Source organism: Schistocerca nitens, chromosome 1 (assembly GCF_023898315.1).
Source record: "Schistocerca nitens isolate TAMUIC-IGC-003100 chromosome 1, iqSchNite1.1, whole genome shotgun sequence".
In the NCBI taxonomy this organism is placed as follows: Eukaryota; Metazoa; Arthropoda; class Insecta; order Orthoptera; family Acrididae; genus Schistocerca; species Schistocerca nitens.
Window position 1 is genome coordinate 314,879,116 of NC_064614.1, and position 19,305 is coordinate 314,898,420.

Consider the following 19,305-nt stretch of genomic DNA (forward strand, 5'->3'; position numbering starts at 1 on the left):
TGTTTCTGTAAAAAAAAAAAAAGGCTCTTAGGAATAAAATTCCCATTTGTTAAATGCAATTCGATTTGATTCCATCAGTTACGCCCTGGCCACTACTTCCACGCTCACATAGTGTGATTAAATGTGTTTATGTTCTTGATGAATCGCTAGTAAATAAAATAAATTTTTAAGAATATTCTTTGAAATTAAATCCACGGTTCAGTATCTAAATTTTCAAGGCATTGCACTCTTAACTCTAACTGGTGGGCAAAATGCAGATTCACTGAGACTATAGTTCTATTCATGCTTGAATCATGTTTGTACATGTAGTACTTTGGAAAATATCGAATCCTGAAAACGTGTGAATCATTTATTGTAGCCCATTATTAACTCAGTTTAATGAATGAGAGCGGAAAATTATGATATGCGATGATATAAAAAATTTTCTTCAAGATTCTGACCACAACCGTCGAAACACACCAAAACAGATTATATTTGGTTTGTGAAAGAAAGAAACGATAAGACTGGAATCAATTCCATCCATGTTTGAAATGAAAAGCTACTCGATTTGTGTGAGGATACGCGACTCACGGTAATTTTTAGTGCGGATGCATACTACAATATGTCCTTACTCTTGCGATACTCAGCCAAAACGTCGGAGCAGATGGGTTAGTGGACGGTGGACGCTACTAGCGTGTGACGAGTTGAGAATTGGGCCGGCTGGAACGCGTGTCTTGATGGCAGATGCGGTTAAGGTGACCCCTCACGCAAAGCGGGAGACCCGGATTCGAGTCCTGGTCCGGCACAAATTTTCAGTTCTAACAATTCAATTTAATTCAACGACCGGTTTTAAAAGTTGCTCACATTATTTTGCGCAGCGAACCCTGTGCTTGTTGAGCCAGACTTGGAAGTACATACTCCAAAAATAGTTTGCTTTTTATTCAAGAGTCAACAGTTCACCTTCCTGTCGAAAAAGTCATCATTAGAGATAATTCGGATCGATAGGAACTGTATGGGAGGCACCTATCGTCCTTTAAAATGAACCAGGAAAGTATTTATCTGAAGTGATTTAAGGAAAATAAATAAACAGATCAGACATAAGCAAGAACGATGTTAGATCGCATTAGCTTCCGAAAACAATATTGCGGAAGCACTCCCGTGATCTGCTGCAATAATTTGTAAGCAGGCTGTAAAGGTTTTTTTTATTGGTAACGCCACGTAGCGCTCTGTATGAAAATCACTGACTGTGCTGTGTGCAGTCTTTGGCTGCTTTGCATTGTTGGAATTTGCTATTGTAGTGTTGGGCAGTTGGCTGTTAACAGTGCGTAGCGTTGCGCAGTTGGAGGTGAGCCGCCAGCAGTGGTGGTCGTGGGGAGAGAGATGGCGGAGTTTTGAGAGCGAATGATATGGACGTGTGTCCATCACAGACAGTAAATTTGTAAGACTGGATGTCATGAACTGATATATATATATATATATATATATATATATATATATATATATATATATATATATATATATATATATATATATAATGACTTTTGAACACTGTTAAGGTAAATACATTGTTTATTCTCTATCGAAATCTTTCATTTGCTAACTGTGCCCATCAGTAGTTAGTGCCTTCAGTAGTTAAAATCTTTTATTTAGCTGGCAGTATTGGCGCTCGCTGTATTGCAGTAGTTCTAATAACAAAGATTTTTGTGAGGTATGTGATTCATTGTTAGTCAGGGCCATTCTTTTGTAGGGATTATTGAAAGTCAGACTGCGTTGCGCTAAAAATATTGTGTGTCAGTTTAAGCACAGTCACTTATAATTTTTCTAAGAGGACATATCATTCCTGTCGAAAACATGACAATGTGGGTTGCTTGTAACAGCCAGACAATTCACCTAAGTGCTGCAGATGGACAGATACACTCCAGGTATGGGTCAGCAGTGTTCTCTCCACTCACCTTGCGTCTTCTGTTGTTTTGTCCGTTGTGCAGAAGACAGTCCGTGGTAGTTGTCCTGTTTATAGCACTCACCTTGACTGTGAAAAGGATTACTACACGTGGGCCACTTGGCTGTTGCAAATGTATACTAAAATAATTCTGCGTGAATGCCATTATACATTACTTACAACAAGAACAGGTAATTCAGTTCCTAAAGGGAGTTCAAAATCAATAGCCAGGGGGGATTGGAGTTCGTTGAAGCGGAAGGTTGATTGGTTGACTGGGAGGGGGAACCAAATAGCGAGATCATAGGTCGCATCGGATTAGGAAAGGTTGGGGAAGGAAGTCGGACATGCCCTTTCAAAGGAATCATCCGTCCTTGGCCTGAAGCGATTTGGGGAAATCACGAAAAATCTAAATGAGTGGCCGCACGCGGATTCGAACCGTCGTCCTCCCAAAAGCGCGTCCAGTGTCCTAATCACCGCACCACCTCACTTGGTATTCGGGAGACAGAAGAACAAAGGGTTACGGGAGAATATGGATTTGTTGGTGCGATTGTGAGAGAAGAATTTCAGCTAGTAACACAAATATTCTGTCAATGAATCGCAAGAGGAGGAGGTATAGTTAGAAAAGGTCGGGAAATACGACAAGATTTTAATTAGATTACATCATGGTGAGGCAGAGATTCCAAAATCAGATACTAGATTTTAAGACGCACGCAGGAGAAGATTTTGACTCAGGTCACAGCTTAGTAGTGATGAAGTTTAAGGGATTAGTCAGGAGGAATCATTGCGCGAAGAAGTGGTATACGGAACTACTAAGGAGTGAAGAGGTATGCTTGACGTTCTCTGAGGCTATAGATACTGCGATAATGAATACCTCTGTAGGCAGTTCCGTTGAAGGGGAATGGATGTCTCTAAAAAAAGGCAGTCACACAAGTTGGAAAGAAAAATATTATTACAAAGATGGTAACTGCAAAGAAGCCATGGGTAAAAGAAGAAATACTTCGGCTGATCGATGAAAGAAAGAAGTACAAAAATGTTCTGGGAAATTCAACAATACAGAAACACAATTCTCTTTAGGAATGAAATAATAGGAAGCGTGGCGAAACTTATACGAAATGGCTGCATGCTAATTGTAAAGAAATGGAAAAAGAAATGATCGTCCGGAGGACTGATTCAACATATAAATAGGTCAAAACCACCTTCAGTGAAATTAAAAGCAAGGGCATTAACATTAAAAGAGCAAGACCTGACAATTACGAGAAATATCGCACAACCACTGCTACAACTCATCCATCCGAGTTGCTAACAAGAATAATATAAAGAAGAATGGAAACGAAAATGGAAGGTCTGTTGGATGTCCATCAGTTTGGCTTTAGTGTAGGTAAAGGCACCACAGGGGTAATTCTGACTTTGCAGTTGATAATGGAAGCAAGACTAAAGAAATTCAAAACACGTTCAAGGAATTTGTCTACCTGGGAAAATGAACCCACAGTGTCAAGTAGCGCAATATGTTCGAAATTCTGAGAAGAATAGGGGTCACCTACAGGGAAAGATGGATAATGTGCAATACGACAACAGCCAAGCGGTAACAATAAGAAGGGAAGATCAAGAACGAAGTGCTCGGACAAAAAAGGTAGAAGACCGGAAGGGTCTTTCACCCCTACTATTCTATCTATATATTGAAGAAGCAATAGCAGAATAAAAAAATTGTTCAAGAGTCAAATTAAGATTCGAGATTAAAGGATACCAATAATACGATTCGCTCAAGACGTTGCTATTCTTAGTGGAAGTGAAGAAGAATGACGGGATTTGCCGAATGATATGAACAAGCTGATATGGACTGACAATAAGTCGAAGAAATGCGACAGTAATGAAAGGTAGCAGATTTGAGAACAGAGAGAAACCTAACATCATGATTACGAAATAGACGAGGTAAAGGAATTCTCCTAGCTACCGAGCGAGGTGGCGCAGTGGCTAGCACACTGGACTCGCATTCGGGAGGACGACGGTTCAATCCCGCGTCCGGCCATCCTGATTTAGGTCTTCCGTGATGTCCCTAAATCGCTCCAGACAAATGCCGGGATGGTTCCTTTGAAAGGGCACGGCCGACTTCCTTCTCCGTCCTTCCCTAATCCGATGAGACCGATGACCTCGCTGTCTGGTCTCCTTCCCCAAACAACCCAACCCCCAACCCTCTCCTAGCTGGGCAGCATAATAGCCTATGACGAACGGAGTAGGGAAGACCTATTCACAGCAGACTAGCCCTGGTAAAACAGGAATTCCTGGCCAAGAGTGTCTACTATTATCAAATATAGGCCTCAATCTGATTAGGAAATCTGTGAGAATTAACTTATGGAGTATAGCATTGTATGGTAGTGTAATATGAACTATGGGAAAACCGTAAAATAAGATACTGGAAGCATTTGAGATGTGATGCTACAGAAGAAAGTTGAAAATTGGGTGGACTGATAACTTATGGAATGAGCGGATTGTCCAGAGAATCGGCGAGGGAAGGAATAAATGGAAAACGCTGACGAGAAGAAAGGACAGGATGGTAGAGCATCTGTTAAGATATTACGGAGTAACTTCCACTACAGGGAACTATACAGGAAAAAGACAGAAACTGGAATACAGCCAGCAAATAATTGAGGACGTAGGTTTCAAGTGCTTCTCTGAGTTGAAGAAGTTCGACAGGAGAGGAATTCATGGCGGGTCGCATCAAACCAGTCAGCTGATGGCTCAAAAAAAAAAAAAACTATTGTGGGACCTGTACATTTCAGAATCTGAAGCTCGCTGAAAATCTCGCTGAAAATAACACAATTCTCCGTGCTACGTGCACGTTCACCCTCAAGCTGACGCAACCTGTGCCGTTCCAGAGTCTCTGCTCTCTAACGTTGGGCAACTAGAGGTCAGAAGCGGCAACGCTTTCTCACAAGGGCATGCTCTGGACAGCCAACGGGAGACGAGAAGACGTATTTCTCAGCTGCTTCACGTGATCGACCACGAACTCAGCGCATGATCACACTGCACGTAACATACTGAACACCATTACAGGAGCCATCTACCGGATTATTTGGCTGGAATGGCTGTCTCGCTATAAACCCTGAAGCTTGAGGTTTCACAGATTTCAGCACAGGGCTAATTACCCAAAAACATTGCACTGTCAATCGCATCAGTATGAACTGTCGTGTTTCATTGGCCTATGTCCTGCGTTTCTTGGTCGTTTTTGATATCACTATATAAATTGTCAGTGAAGTTTTCCTATGAGGTTTGTACATTGTGTCAAAGTAGGACCCAAACTTGCCTATAACGGACAGTTCTTTCTCATTGTAAGCGTCCATTCACTTCCCAAGAATCGGAATCAGATAACACCCTGCGAAGAAGGCTCTCCCTCCGAGGAATTAGACGCAGCTGTTACAGGGAAAGCTGATTGAACTGCTCGCCGCCACTAATTCGACACCGGTACCAAAAAGCTGAAGTGTTCGATCATTTCAGACTCCTTTCGACCACAGCATGAGCCAAGTTAATTTTGCACTTGCTGAGGCGCGTCGTTAGAGTTGCAGTGTTCGCCCGAAATGTGTGACGCGCGCATAACCCTCACCGTGCTATGGCGAAAGAACTGTCACTCAGTTATGGTCTCCCACTATATGACGCTGAATGGGTACGTGTTTCTGACCACACATTATGATATGCTTTGAATTTCTGTGTTTCGGTTAAATGTACGATAGAACGGGTAGAGCGGTAACAGAAGGGTGACCAGAGAACACGAAGCCCGCAGCCATCAAGCCATCAAATTCTCTTCATCACAACTGGGGATTTGACTGTACCTATTATTTACACAATAGACCGTTTTTCAAACCGTCTCTTCATGTCAGTAAGTTAACTAGTGCACTATAACACAGAGATTTATCTGTAACAGATAGGATTTATAGAGGAAATAGTGAAGATTCAAAGAAGAGTGGTGCGTTTTATTGCAGGTTCATTTAGTAAACATTAAAGCGTCGGGAAGATAATCAACCAACCCCAGAGGTAGACGTCATAGTAGAAGCTTTCTTTGAAGTTCTGAGAGCCTACGTTCCTAGAAGAGAAGCAAATATATTGCTTCCCCCTGCGTATATCTCGCGGAAATACCATGATGTTCAAATCAGAGTGATACGAGCCCGCGTGGAGGCTTACCAGCAGTCGTTCTCTCGCGAACTATTCACGACAGTGCTATACAAAGTAGCCTCCACCACACACCGCAGGGTTACTTACAGAGTATGGTTCAAATGGCTCTGAGCACTATGGGACTCAACTGCTGAGGTCATTAGTCCCCTAGAACTTAGAACTAGTTAAACCTAACTAACCTAAGGACATCACAAACATCCATGCCCGAGGCAGGATTCGAACCTGCGACCGTAGCGGTCTTGCGGTTCCAGACTGCAGCGCCTTTAACCGCACGGCCACTTCGGCCGGCAACTTACAGAGTATAGATGTAAATGTAGACGTAGAATGTGTCACGTTCTTTTCATCTGTAATCCGTTTGAATTGTAGGGATGAAAATCATTCTCATCAGCGCCTATCTTCGCCATTTCCTCCTTGTAGAACTTTGATTTTCAGAGCATTTCACTATGTAAAATGGAAGATGGATTATATCAAACGATTCAGTTCCACTGTAGTTGATAGAAGGAAAGAAAGTAGGAGCAGATGAGTATGACATGTATACCTCCACATTTTTAATAATTTGCAGCTAGCGTAATGGCATGGAGAAAAAAATGGTTCAAATGGCTCTGAGCACTATGGGACTCAACATCTTAGGCCATAAGTCCCCTAGAACTTAGAACTATTTAAACCTAACTAACCTAAGGACATCACACACACCCATGCCCGAGGCAGGATTCGAACCTGCGACCGTAGCAGTCCCGCGGTTCCGGACTGCAGCGCCAGAACCGCACGGCCACCGCGGCCGGCAATGGCATGGAGAACAATCTTAATAAAATCATTTATATTACAAACATCTTCCACGAAGTGTTCGACATTAGACCATATGTGAACTCTCTACATTTTTGAGAGCACCGTATTAATATTCTGGAAATTTTATTTTTAGTAACTTCGTATTCCTTCGTGGTACATGTCGCATTAGGAGATTAAAAATAATGAAACATTAGTGTAATGGCCTTGTTACCAGCGAAACAGTGACGCTTCATCACTGGGAAAGGTACGGTTATTCGACCGTAGTTTTTCCTTGCAAACAACTGTTTCACCATTACATTAGGGAGCGAGGCCCTGGTATTTCTCAGTTTACGACGAGGTGGTGAGACGCATCCGCTGGGTGACAATGTGTTCGCAGTGCAGCGCAGTCGTAAAACGCGGAGCTGCGCGCCCGCATTCTGCCAGTCCGACGGCCTGCCGTCGCTCGTCATGCACACCACTCCTGCTCTCTCCCTGCCTCCCTCCCTCCCTCCCTCCCTCTCTCTCTCTCTCTCTCTCTCTCTCTCTTTTTCTCTCTCCTTTCCACCTCAGACCGTCTCCCTAACAGGTCCGTGAGCAGGCCAGCGCCATAATACAGGCACTGCACTAACTTCAGATAAAAAAAAATTGTATTAAATACGGGAAAACGGGGAAGCAATAAAACACGGGTTTTTCCAAAGGTTCTTATCGCCGGATCTTTAATTTCCGCGACCGGGCTTTATGAGCGTGTGATGCGAGCGCGCCCGGGCCTCGCCGCAGCTGAGTGCTATGCCGCGCCCACGGACCCCCGCCTCCTTCTGGCGATAAGGCGTACGCAGGGAAGCTCCGCCTGCAGCCACAAGGGTGGCATACGGAACACACGGGCCAGCGCAGTCGGTCTGCGGAAAGATGCACCAGCCTCTCTTTCGTGGATCCAGCACGCACTTACGGTATATCCAGTGCCGTGCTTTACTTCGAATTTTTGTTTAAACACATGATATGGAGGCGGAAGGTTTGTGTCACCTACAACGTATTAAACTACCTCCGTAACCTAGGTCGGCTTCGCATGTCTGTACCAACACATTATTCGTACTCTTACTGAAGTACTATTCGTGGAGCTTACACCAAGTCTTGTGTGTATTTTCCTGCCTAAATATTTGTCGTCTGTTACGGTGTCTTTTCTGCTCAATACTCACTTGCCTCAGTATGTTACATAAACGCGGTGCCTGTTCCTTATCGACGAACAATATAAACCAGTTACTAATTATTTATTATTATTTGTTTTCACGGTTGCTCTGCCTGTCCTGTCTTCTGCTGCTGTCTTTATTTCCACGCAGCTTCGACTTCCTTTAAGCTCATCCACCATTCTGTATATTCTCCTTTTATTTATCCTTCTCCCACACACTAATCCTTCTAAGGCATTCATCATTAATCACATCGCAACATGTGAACAAACCAGTCCCCCTATTCTTGACAGGGCCTGTTCATTAGTCGCCCCGTGTAGCCAATTTTCCTTTCCATCCTCTTCGACATCCACACGTCAAATGTTACCCAACTCTTTCCTGCCTCTCTTCTCAGAGTACATGCCTTAAATCGATTCAGTGCCACCTCTAGCCTTTCCCTCACCTCTTTATTTTGCTTTCCACCTATTTTCCTCTTTCTAAACAACGATTCATTAGCTACCGCAATTCTTGCTTAGACTTCGAGATAACACTCAGCTCTTCCGTTATTATACTTCATGGGTACTAGAAAGGTGTCACTTGGCTAATTTCAGTTTGTACTAACTTACTTTAGGCTTTCCAGGCGAGGAGTTGTCGTTTTTGAAAGTAGGTTTTTTTTCGGGTACTCTGAATCGTACTTGCACGATATTTCGGTTGGGTATCTCGCAAACCTTATCAAGTGCCATCTGAGGCTTAACCATAACTCGTTCGTAGAATGACGAGCCATTCCTTGATTCGAGGTGGCTGCAGTTCACACCCATTAGGAAGCGACTCCTCGTGGTTCTTCTCTTGGCTGGAGACTGGTGACCGTTCGTTGATTGATTGGCGTGCTGTTTACTTGAAACCAAAGGGAAACGACATGTTAGTCGAGCTAGCGATTGTGATAGTGATGTGATGGATGTGACGGTGGAAGAGGGTGTCTGTTATTTTTGTCTACTGCACAGAAAATTATATTCGGAGCAGATCATTCCAGGATTTGGTCGGCCTGCGTTGTTAATGGTGGCCCATGGCCTTGAGCTGATTTTGGGATTGTTCCTACTTCTCGTAGAAATCAGGTTACATTTGCCAGAAAGTGTCCCGCAAAAGCGAGATGATCGTGTCTTCGTGCACCGGACGAGTTGGGTACAGCCTAGGGAGGCGCCGACAGGGTTTCTGAGCTCGGTTTTGCATTCTCTGCAATGCTTCGATGTTTGAGTGAGTTGCATATCCCCACACGCCAGTGGGACGATCAGCGCTAGGTACAGCGTTATGGCGTTTTTCGGGGCAGGATTGACTGCAGGCGCAGGAGGGGATAAAAGGCGCGGAATCGCGCTATTGCCCTACCTTTGACGTCACGAACATGTGGTTTCCATGTAAGCCGTTGGTCCAATATTTACAGTCGTTCCCCATAGCATGACCCCCCCCCCAGGATGTTGACAGGCTGCAGATATGGCGACAGCCTTCTTTGGGAGAAGACTACAGCCTGTTTCTGGCCTGGGTTGAAGTTTAATCGCCACTTCGTGGACCATGCTCCCAATGCATCACCCAAGTGCCGGAGGCGGCACCTCGTAGCATGATCATTCAAGCTATATCGTCGGCGTAAAGCTGTAGCTTTGCGTTCGCCACCCATTGTGAATAGTCTGTACACAGGGAGTACAGCAGTGATCCGAGAAACGACCCTTGAAGCACCCTATACCAAGTTTTAGTACGTCCATCCCATCCTTGTGATTGGAGGTCTGGGGAACCTTTCACTACTGTAAGGGAACGGAACAGCTACAGTCGTTCTTATGATGTTATTTATTGCCTGGTTACCAGTTTCGGCACTTCAAAATGGTTCAAATGGCTCTGAGCACTATGGGACTCAACTGCTGAGGTCATTAGTCCCCTAGAACTTAGAACTAGATAAACCTAACTAACCTAAGGACATCACAAACAGCCATGCCCGAGGCAGGATTCGAACCTGCGACCGTAGCGGTCTTGCGGTTCCAGACTGCAGCGCCTTCGGCACTTCAGTGCACCATCTTCAAACATTAGCTGAAGGGGTTAGCAACATTCGTATACAGTTAATGGTTGAGACAATGTTACAGTTAGAGATAGTCTGCGTAAACCAGTTATGTTGGCCACTGACGCATCGTGCATATAGATGGCGTTAAGGCCTGAAGATGGCGCATTGAAGCGCCGAAACTGGTAGCCGTACAATAAATGCCATCATAAGGACAGCTGTTGGTGTTTCATTTTCTTACCTGCGCATATCTGCCGACCTGTGGACGTTCCGTCGTCTGCACTGCCTAGAAGGTCCTCTTATACGTAAGACCGGAGAAGGGCTATGTTTAACGCCGCCATCCTGTGCTCAAAGAACTTGTGCAAGAGGACATTCTGCAACATAGAGTCGAAGCCTTAGAGAAGTTGAGAAACACTGCCCAGACTGAAACCAAACTGTTCATCTCGTATGATATTCTCTTGGGTGACATGTTTTCAGCATTTTTGCGTAGTGCCTTGCGAAGATTTTCGAGACGGAAGGGAGAAGGCTCATTGGCCGGTAGCTGGCCGCCTGCCAAGATTCTTGCTCATCTTCAGAATGGTCACCACCTGTGTTCCCACACACAGTGGGTACATCACTCAGTCCGCAAAGTAAAGGTATGGCATTTGAACCAACGGTGGGAGGTTCTTCAACTGGTGGTTATTGATGCTGTCGTTGCCTCCTGCGCTCCTGGTGTCAAGGCACCATAGTTGTGCTGCAACTTCTTCCTCGTTGATTAGTTGAATGATGTCGTCAGCTCTTGGTTCCAAGAAGATGGGCTGCTGCTCTTGGACATAACGAGTGTGGTCTTCGTCCACCACGTTGGTCACAGGCGTAAAATTTGCTGCAAAGTCATCGACAAGTACGCTTGCCTTAGCATTTGGCTCGCAGATGAGGTCCTAGCCGACCTGCCATGGATGCGCTGTTGGCGACGCAGGAGTTTCTTGACGACTCTCCAGGCACCGCCGTCATCAGCGTTTAGTGTGTTCACTGAGTCGCCCCATTCCCGGTTTCCGCACTCCTCGACGGCTGCCTCTGCTTATGCTGTTCCCCAGTGCTCCGTACCTCGTTGGCAGGCGATTTGCCATTCATGGAATATCCAGTTTTTCACAGTGATTGCCGGAAGTGTTGTCTGACTGAGGAAGGTCTGGAATTTATCGGCACCAACTTGGTACACGTCTAGGACATGATTCCAATGTGGAACAAGTCCAGTATTTATGCCTTTGTAGGGCTAGAGGCGCCAAGACAGGCGCTCCGTCCTAAGCAGGCGGCTGTCATTAGTAGCAACTGTAGTTTCTAGACGTAGCTGTTTCAACCACAGTGCACGTCCTTTTTGGCTGTTGTCAGTCAGTTTCTTTGTCGTCTGATACTCTGTTCTGCATCCAAGTGGTACCAGGCGTTCAATCATCTGATTGTTACCATTTAAGCTTTCCTATGGACTACTGTTCTATTTGAAATTCGCTGAAACCTGACATTTTCTGTTTGCTACTCCATAATGTACTTTGGACATCCTTGAACATTTTGGTGCATAATACACAAAAATCAAACAAATGTGAGACCTTCAAACAATATTTTGAATGCTGATGTGTGACAGTCAAATTTCGTGGCTATGCATATAGTGAGACAGTTGAGTAGTCATATCTAGGGAACTACACAGTCTAGAAGGCTGTGAATTTCTTTGTTTCCTGCCTACTGCGCTCTGTTTCTGATACTTGTTTTTGTTGAAAGTATTGTGATTATCGGCTGTTTTTCTAGTAAGATAAATTCTATTGCTTATTATACATAAATAAAATGACCAATAGTGAAAGTAACTTCAAGAAACGCAAAATTTGTGGGTAACAGATATGTGAGACCCTCACTTTCTTCTGAAGTACTTGAAAACACGTGTGGTATTAGTGTAGGAAACCACGATAATGTTTCAGAAGTGTCCACGCCACGTAGTTCATTGAAAAGGAAAGTAGAGACGAGTGACAGTGATAATGGAGGCAATCAAACCTATTTACAGAGATTTGGCAAATCGTGAGCTACTAAACAAGTATTTACATGGGAAGACACAGAATGTGACTGAGTCCTTCAATAATGTTGTGTGGTGCCGTGTGCCTAAAAATGTATTTGTTGGCTTTATGACTCTAAAGTTAGCAGTGTCTGGTGCTGTAATAACTTGTAATGGTGAGAACTATGAAAGACTTAAGGTTCTGGAGAAGTCAGGGGTAAGATTTGGACAGAAAACAGCTAAAGGACTGTGGAAACGGGATGAGCTTAGTCTACGTGAAGCAGAGTTAGCTGCGCAGCAAATGACGAAAGAAGCAAGAAAGAAGAGGAGGAGGCAAGCACTGGTCTGTTGTGACACTGAAGAAACACAGACTATGGGCCAGGGCAAATGTAGTGCATAAAAGACGCAGAAATGTAAGTCTGTATAAGAATTTGTAATAAAAAGGTTTTAATCCTAAATATCTCTGAACCACATTTTTTGCAATCAATGACCCGTTTTCTAAAAAAGTTACTGATAGTACAGACATGAAAAAAGACTCGGGGGAAAGAAGGGAGGCAGATAGAGGTTAGGCAGAAAAAAAACAGAATGGAAGGGGGGAGGGAGCTCAGGTAGAGGACAGAGGAAGGGAGGTGGAGGTGACGATCAGAGTTGATAGGATGAATGAATGGTGGAAGAGAGGGCACCACCAGGGAAAGGGAGTCGATGGAAGCCACCTTGGGAAAGGAGATGAAGGGTGAAGAGGTGGAGGGTAGGGGGACACAATGGTGAGAGTGCGGCAGAAGACTGGGGTTGGAGAGGAGAGGAGAAACCAGGGGTTGAGGGGGATCAAGGTGGTGGGAGATGTAGAGGATGTGGATATGTTAGAGGAAAAGGAGCAGATGGGGGAAAGGAATCAGGATATAGAGGATCTGCTTGGGGGATGGGAGGCGTATACAGAAGGTGAGATGGAGTGCATGGTCCTCAAGGATCTACAGAATTTGGGGGTGGGGGGCGGATATCCAAGCTGGACCGGCATAACAGAGGATAGGACAGATCAAGGGTTTGTAGGTGTGGGGGATGGTAGAGGAGTTCAACCCCCATGTCTTGCCATAGATGAGTTTGAGGAGTTGGAGGCGGTTGTGAGCTTGGGATTGGATAGAGATGAGGGATCCAGGTGAGGTGACAGTCAATGGTGAGGCCAAGTTAGGTGAGGGCTGGGGAGAGGTGGACAGGATGGGCTCAGATGGTAAGGAAGAAATCAAGGAGCTGGAAGGAGAGCGGGACTGTGGTACAGGCACAGCAGTGGGCTAGGGTGGGAGAGGATGGGGGAAATCAAAGGATAGAGGGGATCCAGTTTGTGGGAGACGTGTAGAATTCATATATATTCTAGGAACAGGAGGAGATGGGAGAAGGGAATCAGATCATAAAGGATTCACGTGGGGGAAGGGAGATGCATGAGATAAGCAAGGCAGAGTGCATGGCGCTCAAGGATTTGGAGCGATTTTGTAGTAGGTGGGGGGGGGGGGGCGGCAGAGATCCAAGAGGAGTAGGCATGACACAGGTTGGGGCAGATCAAGGACTTATAGGTATGTAGGATAGTGGAAGGGTCTAATCCCCAAGTTCGACCAGAGAGGAGACAGAGATGGAGACAGTTACATGCCTTGGCTTGGACTGTGAGGAGATGGGGGGGGGGTCCAGGAAAGGCAGCAGTTGAGGGTGATGCCAAGATACTTAAGGGTGGGAGTGAGGGCAATGGGGCAGCCATAGATGGCAAGGTAGAAACCTAGCAGGGAGAAGGAGGAGGTGGTGTGGCCTACGATGATTGCCTGGGTCTTGGAGGTATTGATCTTAAGGCGCAATTGGTTGCACCATGCGGTGAGCAGGTCGTGGTAGGACCGGAGGAGGCGCTGAGATCGTTGGAGAGAGGGGGCAAGAGCAAGGGAGGTCATGTCATCGGCATATTGCAGGAGATGGATCGGTGGTGGGGGCTGTGGCATGTCCACTGTGTATAAGAGGTATAGCAAAGGGGAAAGGACAGAGCCTTGGGGCACACCTGTGGAGGGTCAGAAGGTGTAAGAGTTGGAGTTGTGGATGGTAACATAGGAGGGACGGTGAGAGAGGAAGGATGCTATCAGGCGACAGTGTAAGTCTGTATTTGAAGGAGGCCAGGATGCCATACATGGTCATAATCATGTTCAAGGTCAAGGAACACAAAGATGGTGGAGTGACAGGAATTGAGGTGAGGGGAAAGGAGGTGTTTCAGGTGGAGGAGGAGATCATCAGCAGAGAAGGAAGGTCGGAAGCCACATTGGGACAAGGGAAGGAGGCGGTGGTGGTGAATGTGGCAGGTAAGGATGGACTCCAGCACCTTGCTGAAGACCAATGTGAGACTGACAGGGCGATAGGAGGAGGTGTCAGATGGGGGTTTGGCAGGTTTGGGATACATAACGATCTGGGAAGTCTTCCACAGATCGGGGTAGAAGATGGTGGAGAGGATAATATTATAGAGGTTGGCTAGGACTGTAAGGTAGGAGAAGGGGGCTTCTTTGAGATGGTGATATGTAATACAATCATGACCGGGAGCCATGTTGCATGTGGTGCATAGTGTAGTGATGATGTCTTGTGTGATGATGGGTTCAAAATGGTTCAAATGGCTCTGAGAACTATGGGACTTAACATCTATGGTCATCAGTCCCCTAGAACTTAGAACTACTTAAACCTAACTAACCTAAGGACAGCACACAACACCCAGCCATCACGAGGCAGAGAAAATCCCTGACCCCGCCGGGAATCGAACCCGGGAACCCGGGCGTGGGAAGCGAGAACGCTACCGCACGACCACGAGATGCGGGCAATGATGGGAGTGTTGCGATCAGACAGTGGTGTGGCCCCCAAATACTGGAAGCTAGGAGCCAGTGGGGGGGGGGGGGGAGGTGTCAGTGTGGCCCTGGATGTCAGGGAAGAGGGAGTAATCAAACTGTGGATCGTCAGGGATGGACATGATGTCAGACAGGTGGGAGGCAAAAGGATTGGTCTCACTGGTCACTGGTATCGTCTGGGAAAGGGTGGTCATTGTGAAGGAGAGAATAGTGAGGAGAAGGTTTCATGCCAGTAAGGCGGTGGAAGGCTGACTAGTACTCAGAGGCGTTAATAGGCAGTGAAGCATTACATCTGTCGACAGTCCCGGCGTTTTTTGGCCGTGAGCAAGTTTCTAATATGGCGTTGGAGTCACCGGTGGAGGAGTGTGTCCTGGTCCCGGGTATGGAGGACGGAGCGGTAAATGCGTCGGGATTCATGGAGGAGGAGTATGGCTTGTGGTGGTAAATTAGTACAGTGGGGACGTGAGCCTCAACAGCCTCTGACCAAGTCCGGTGGAGAAAGGAAGCGGCATGGGTGATGTCATCAGGGTACTGGTAGGCGAGAGGGTGGTGTCTGACATGGATATTTCTGGTATCATGATAGACATTCCAGTTGGCATTAGAGTAATCATGGGTGAATCTGGGTCATGGGTAGGGTGAGTGCAAGGTCCGCCTGATGTGGTGAGCAGGACAGGAAGGTGATCACTACCTACAGGGTCAAGGACGTCCACAGTAATCCGCCGAAGGAGGTTTGGGGAGACGAGGATTATGTCGGGAGTGGTATTAGAGGGAGGAGGTCACCTTGGAGGGTGGCAATAAATTGATGCCACCACTGTAACTGGGAGGGTGTGTGGTTGTGGATGTTGAGGCCAGCGGCAATTACATAGGAGGAGAAGGTGCGGTCTATGTGGGCGAGGAAATTATATGGGATCAGGTTATTAGGGCAGATGTAAATAGTGCTACAGGTGATGGCAAGGCCAGGGAAGAAGAGTGAGAATCAGGTGTTCAGTAGGATCATTGAAGATAGGTTGACATCGAACAGCTGATGGCACCTCCACCACACCCAACAGGAAGGGGATCGACAGTATGGTGAAGGGTATATAAGGAGGTGCTAATCATGTGAGTGGGCCAGAGTTAGGTTTCATTAAGGGTGAAGGCATCCATGTGGTGATGGGAGAGGGTGTGGAGTAGGAGATGTTTGTTGGTGGGGAGAGAGTGGATGTTGTTGAACAAAATACAGTGCTGCTGTCGCACCATAGTAGACAGGCTAGACTAGGGTATCGGGATGGGAGAAGGTAAAGTGGGCTAAGTTGTGAGAATAGGTGGCATAGGTGTTGAGGTGAAAGATGAATCTGATACCAAGGGAGATCTGGTGCAGGGTATTGGGGCGCTAGAAGGGATGGATGTTTTGAAGGATGATGGTTAAAAAGTGAATAACATCCTTGGCTGTGGGGAATTGGTGAAATGTGTTGCTGAGGTGGGTGGGCTCATCGACAGAGTGGACAGGAACAGTAACCCCAGGAGAGATGGGGGGGCAGGGGTAGGTTTGGATTTGCATTTCTGTGAGTATGTGGGATTGGGCTGGTCGCAATTGTTACAGGAAAGGTGGGAGTCTCGGTTGGGACACTGGTGGAGGAAGTGGGACACTTTGCAGTGGAGGCATGTGGGAGAAGCACAACAGTCAAATGTGAGGTGGGCGTTGTAATTTGAACAAAGCTGACGCTGGTAGGATTGGGGCTGGGAATGGGAGGGGTCGACTTTATATCTATGATGGTAGATGAGGGCTCCCTCTTTATGGAGGCGGTCGATGGAGGGGGCGGATTCACTAATGATCCGCATTAAGGAGGTAGGGCCGGCGACATTGTTAATATGGCATGCTAAGCGGATCTCCAGGTCAGGATGGGAGTTGAGCTCCACCAACACCTTAGCCTCCATGATCACCGGGCTGATCTTGGTGATCATGGTGGTGAAGGTCCATGTGTGGTGAGGTGGTTGGGGCTGGTTGGAGGAGGATGCGGGCTGGGCATGGGTGAGGGTGGCCTTGGGACCGAATTGGATAATTGGGATATGGGCAAGGATATCAGTGTGGAGGGTAAGGCTAGTGGATTAGATGAGGACAGAGTCACAGCACGGAACAAGGAGGGAGATAGGGGCAGTAGGATAGTACTTACAGAGCAAGAAATAGATTGCACCTTCCAGGAGGTGAGTGTCAGGGTGGGAGAGGATGTAGGTATGGGTAGGTGGAGAAGAAGTGGTAGCAGAAGCTGTAGGAGAGGGGTGAGATCCATGAGATCTTTGGGCAGGGGTGAGGAAGGAGGGTGGTGGCTTTCTTGGTTGACTGGGTGGGGGTGGTGTTGGGGCGTTTCTTGGGAACAGGATGGGAGGTGGATTGTGGGATGGGAGTTACAGGCAGGTGGCAGGAGGTGGAACACCCTGTTGCAGTAGCTGGTGGTTGTGGCGGCGGCGGTGTCAGTGTTGGATCATGTACTGTGGCCCTACATGCCACAACCCACAGTGGGGTTGCGAATGCAGGAGTGGTAGGGGCAGGAGGAAGGGGGGGGGGCGGATAGGGATCAGCCCATGTAGAGGGAGTAGGTGTGGCTGTAGGGGTGGAAGGAGAGTGAACACCGTGGTGGTAGGGATGGAAATGAGAGGAGGTAGTGACACGGGAGTGTTAGCCTGTGCAAACTATGTAATGGTGGTAGCTGAAGCAGAGGGAGAAGTGTAGACCACATAGGTGGTAGGGTTGGACATGGTAAAAGAGACTGAAACGACGAAAGACACGAAGGCGATGACAGTGTCCAGGAGGTGCACAGAGAGGAAGGCAGCGGCTACTGCTGCGTCCGGCGCCCCACCCTGCTGCTGTGGCGGTGGAGGATGGACGTGAGCTGTGGGCTGGTGGAGGCAGCGACGACGACGGTTGGCTAAGACTGGACCCACCAGTGACTAGGGCGGCTAGCAGGGTAGAGGGGCGGATGCTGAAAGTGTTGCACTGGCGACAGGCGTCGAGCAGTGGGGATGGCGATGGCGACGGCTGCAGCTGCTGCTGCGGTTGCTGCTGGGATCAGTGCCTGCACTGCCGGAAATGCTGGCGCTACAGCGGCTGCTGGAGCTGGAGCTGGAGCTGGAACTGCTCCTGCGACTGCTGCTGCTGCTGCTGCTGCTGCAATGCCTAACGCTTCGACAATTGTGATGGACAATCCTCGAAGGGCGTAACTCTCACGAGTTCCGCTGAAGATGTTCCTGGTGATCGATTCCACCTCATATGTTTGTACAGTTTCATCCTTCACTTGAGGAGGACGAAACATATCAATTGAGTGCTTTACATAACCACTGCCTTCCACATAAGCTACCTGATTTCTCCTATCCATCGGTATCTCTTTATTTGTGTCGTGCTTGGCATCTCAGTCTGATTATTTCCTTACATACATATGATACTCTATGTAAGCCTGTGGCTGTACTGTGGCACTACCTGTTACGAGGCTCCATGATATAATTCTATGCCCTGTATTGTCTCCTTTCGCTTGCTGTCAGCTACTGCTAACATTGCAGCCATTTTAATATTGAATTTGAATCGCAGTTTGCCTCATCAACCTCTGTACTGTCAGTTACTGCTTTCTCTATTCAAATTACTGTAAGTTCGTGCCATGGACTTTCGTTGCTAGTAATATGTTTGACTCGCACTTACTAGTTTACATGCGATTACGGTCAAAAACTGTGCTATCCCCGAACATGTCTACATCCTCTACACCTCCCACTGACTTGATCCCCCTCATCCCCTGGTTGCTCCTCTCCTCTATAGCCTCTGCCCGATGCCACGCCTTCTCCGTTGTGTCCCCCATACCCTCCACCTCTACACCCTTCATCTCCTTTTCCGAGGTGGCTTCCATCAACTCCCCCTCCTGGACAATGTCCTCTCTCCCTCCATTTATTCCTCGTATTAACTTTGTTTCTCACCTTCCCATCCCTCCCTCTGTCCTTTTCCCAAACTCCCTCTCCCCCTTCCCTCCTGTTTTTTCTCCACCTACCCACCCCTACACTCCATTCTCCTCCCCCTCCGAGTCCTTTTCCTTTCCCCGCCATTGTCTTCCCCAATCCTTTCTCGCATCATCCCTGCCCCCCCCCCCTTATTTCTGTGCCCTCTCACTCCATCGGCCCCCTTACCGCCCTCATCTGTCAGGATCCAACCGCCCCCCATGCCCATATGCCTTCATACTATATAGTGCATTGTTTTCTATGAGTGTTCAGTGTTGTGCGTCCTCTTTCTAAAGTGCTGAGAACGGAAACCAGACTGTCGCCATGTTTTTTAATTGTGTTTCTATTTCCTAAGTGTTTTTAATCAGCATCACTGACCTCTTTCTTTTTTTATGTTTTCTTCACAATCTTTTCGCCATGTACCAGTTTTAAACAGT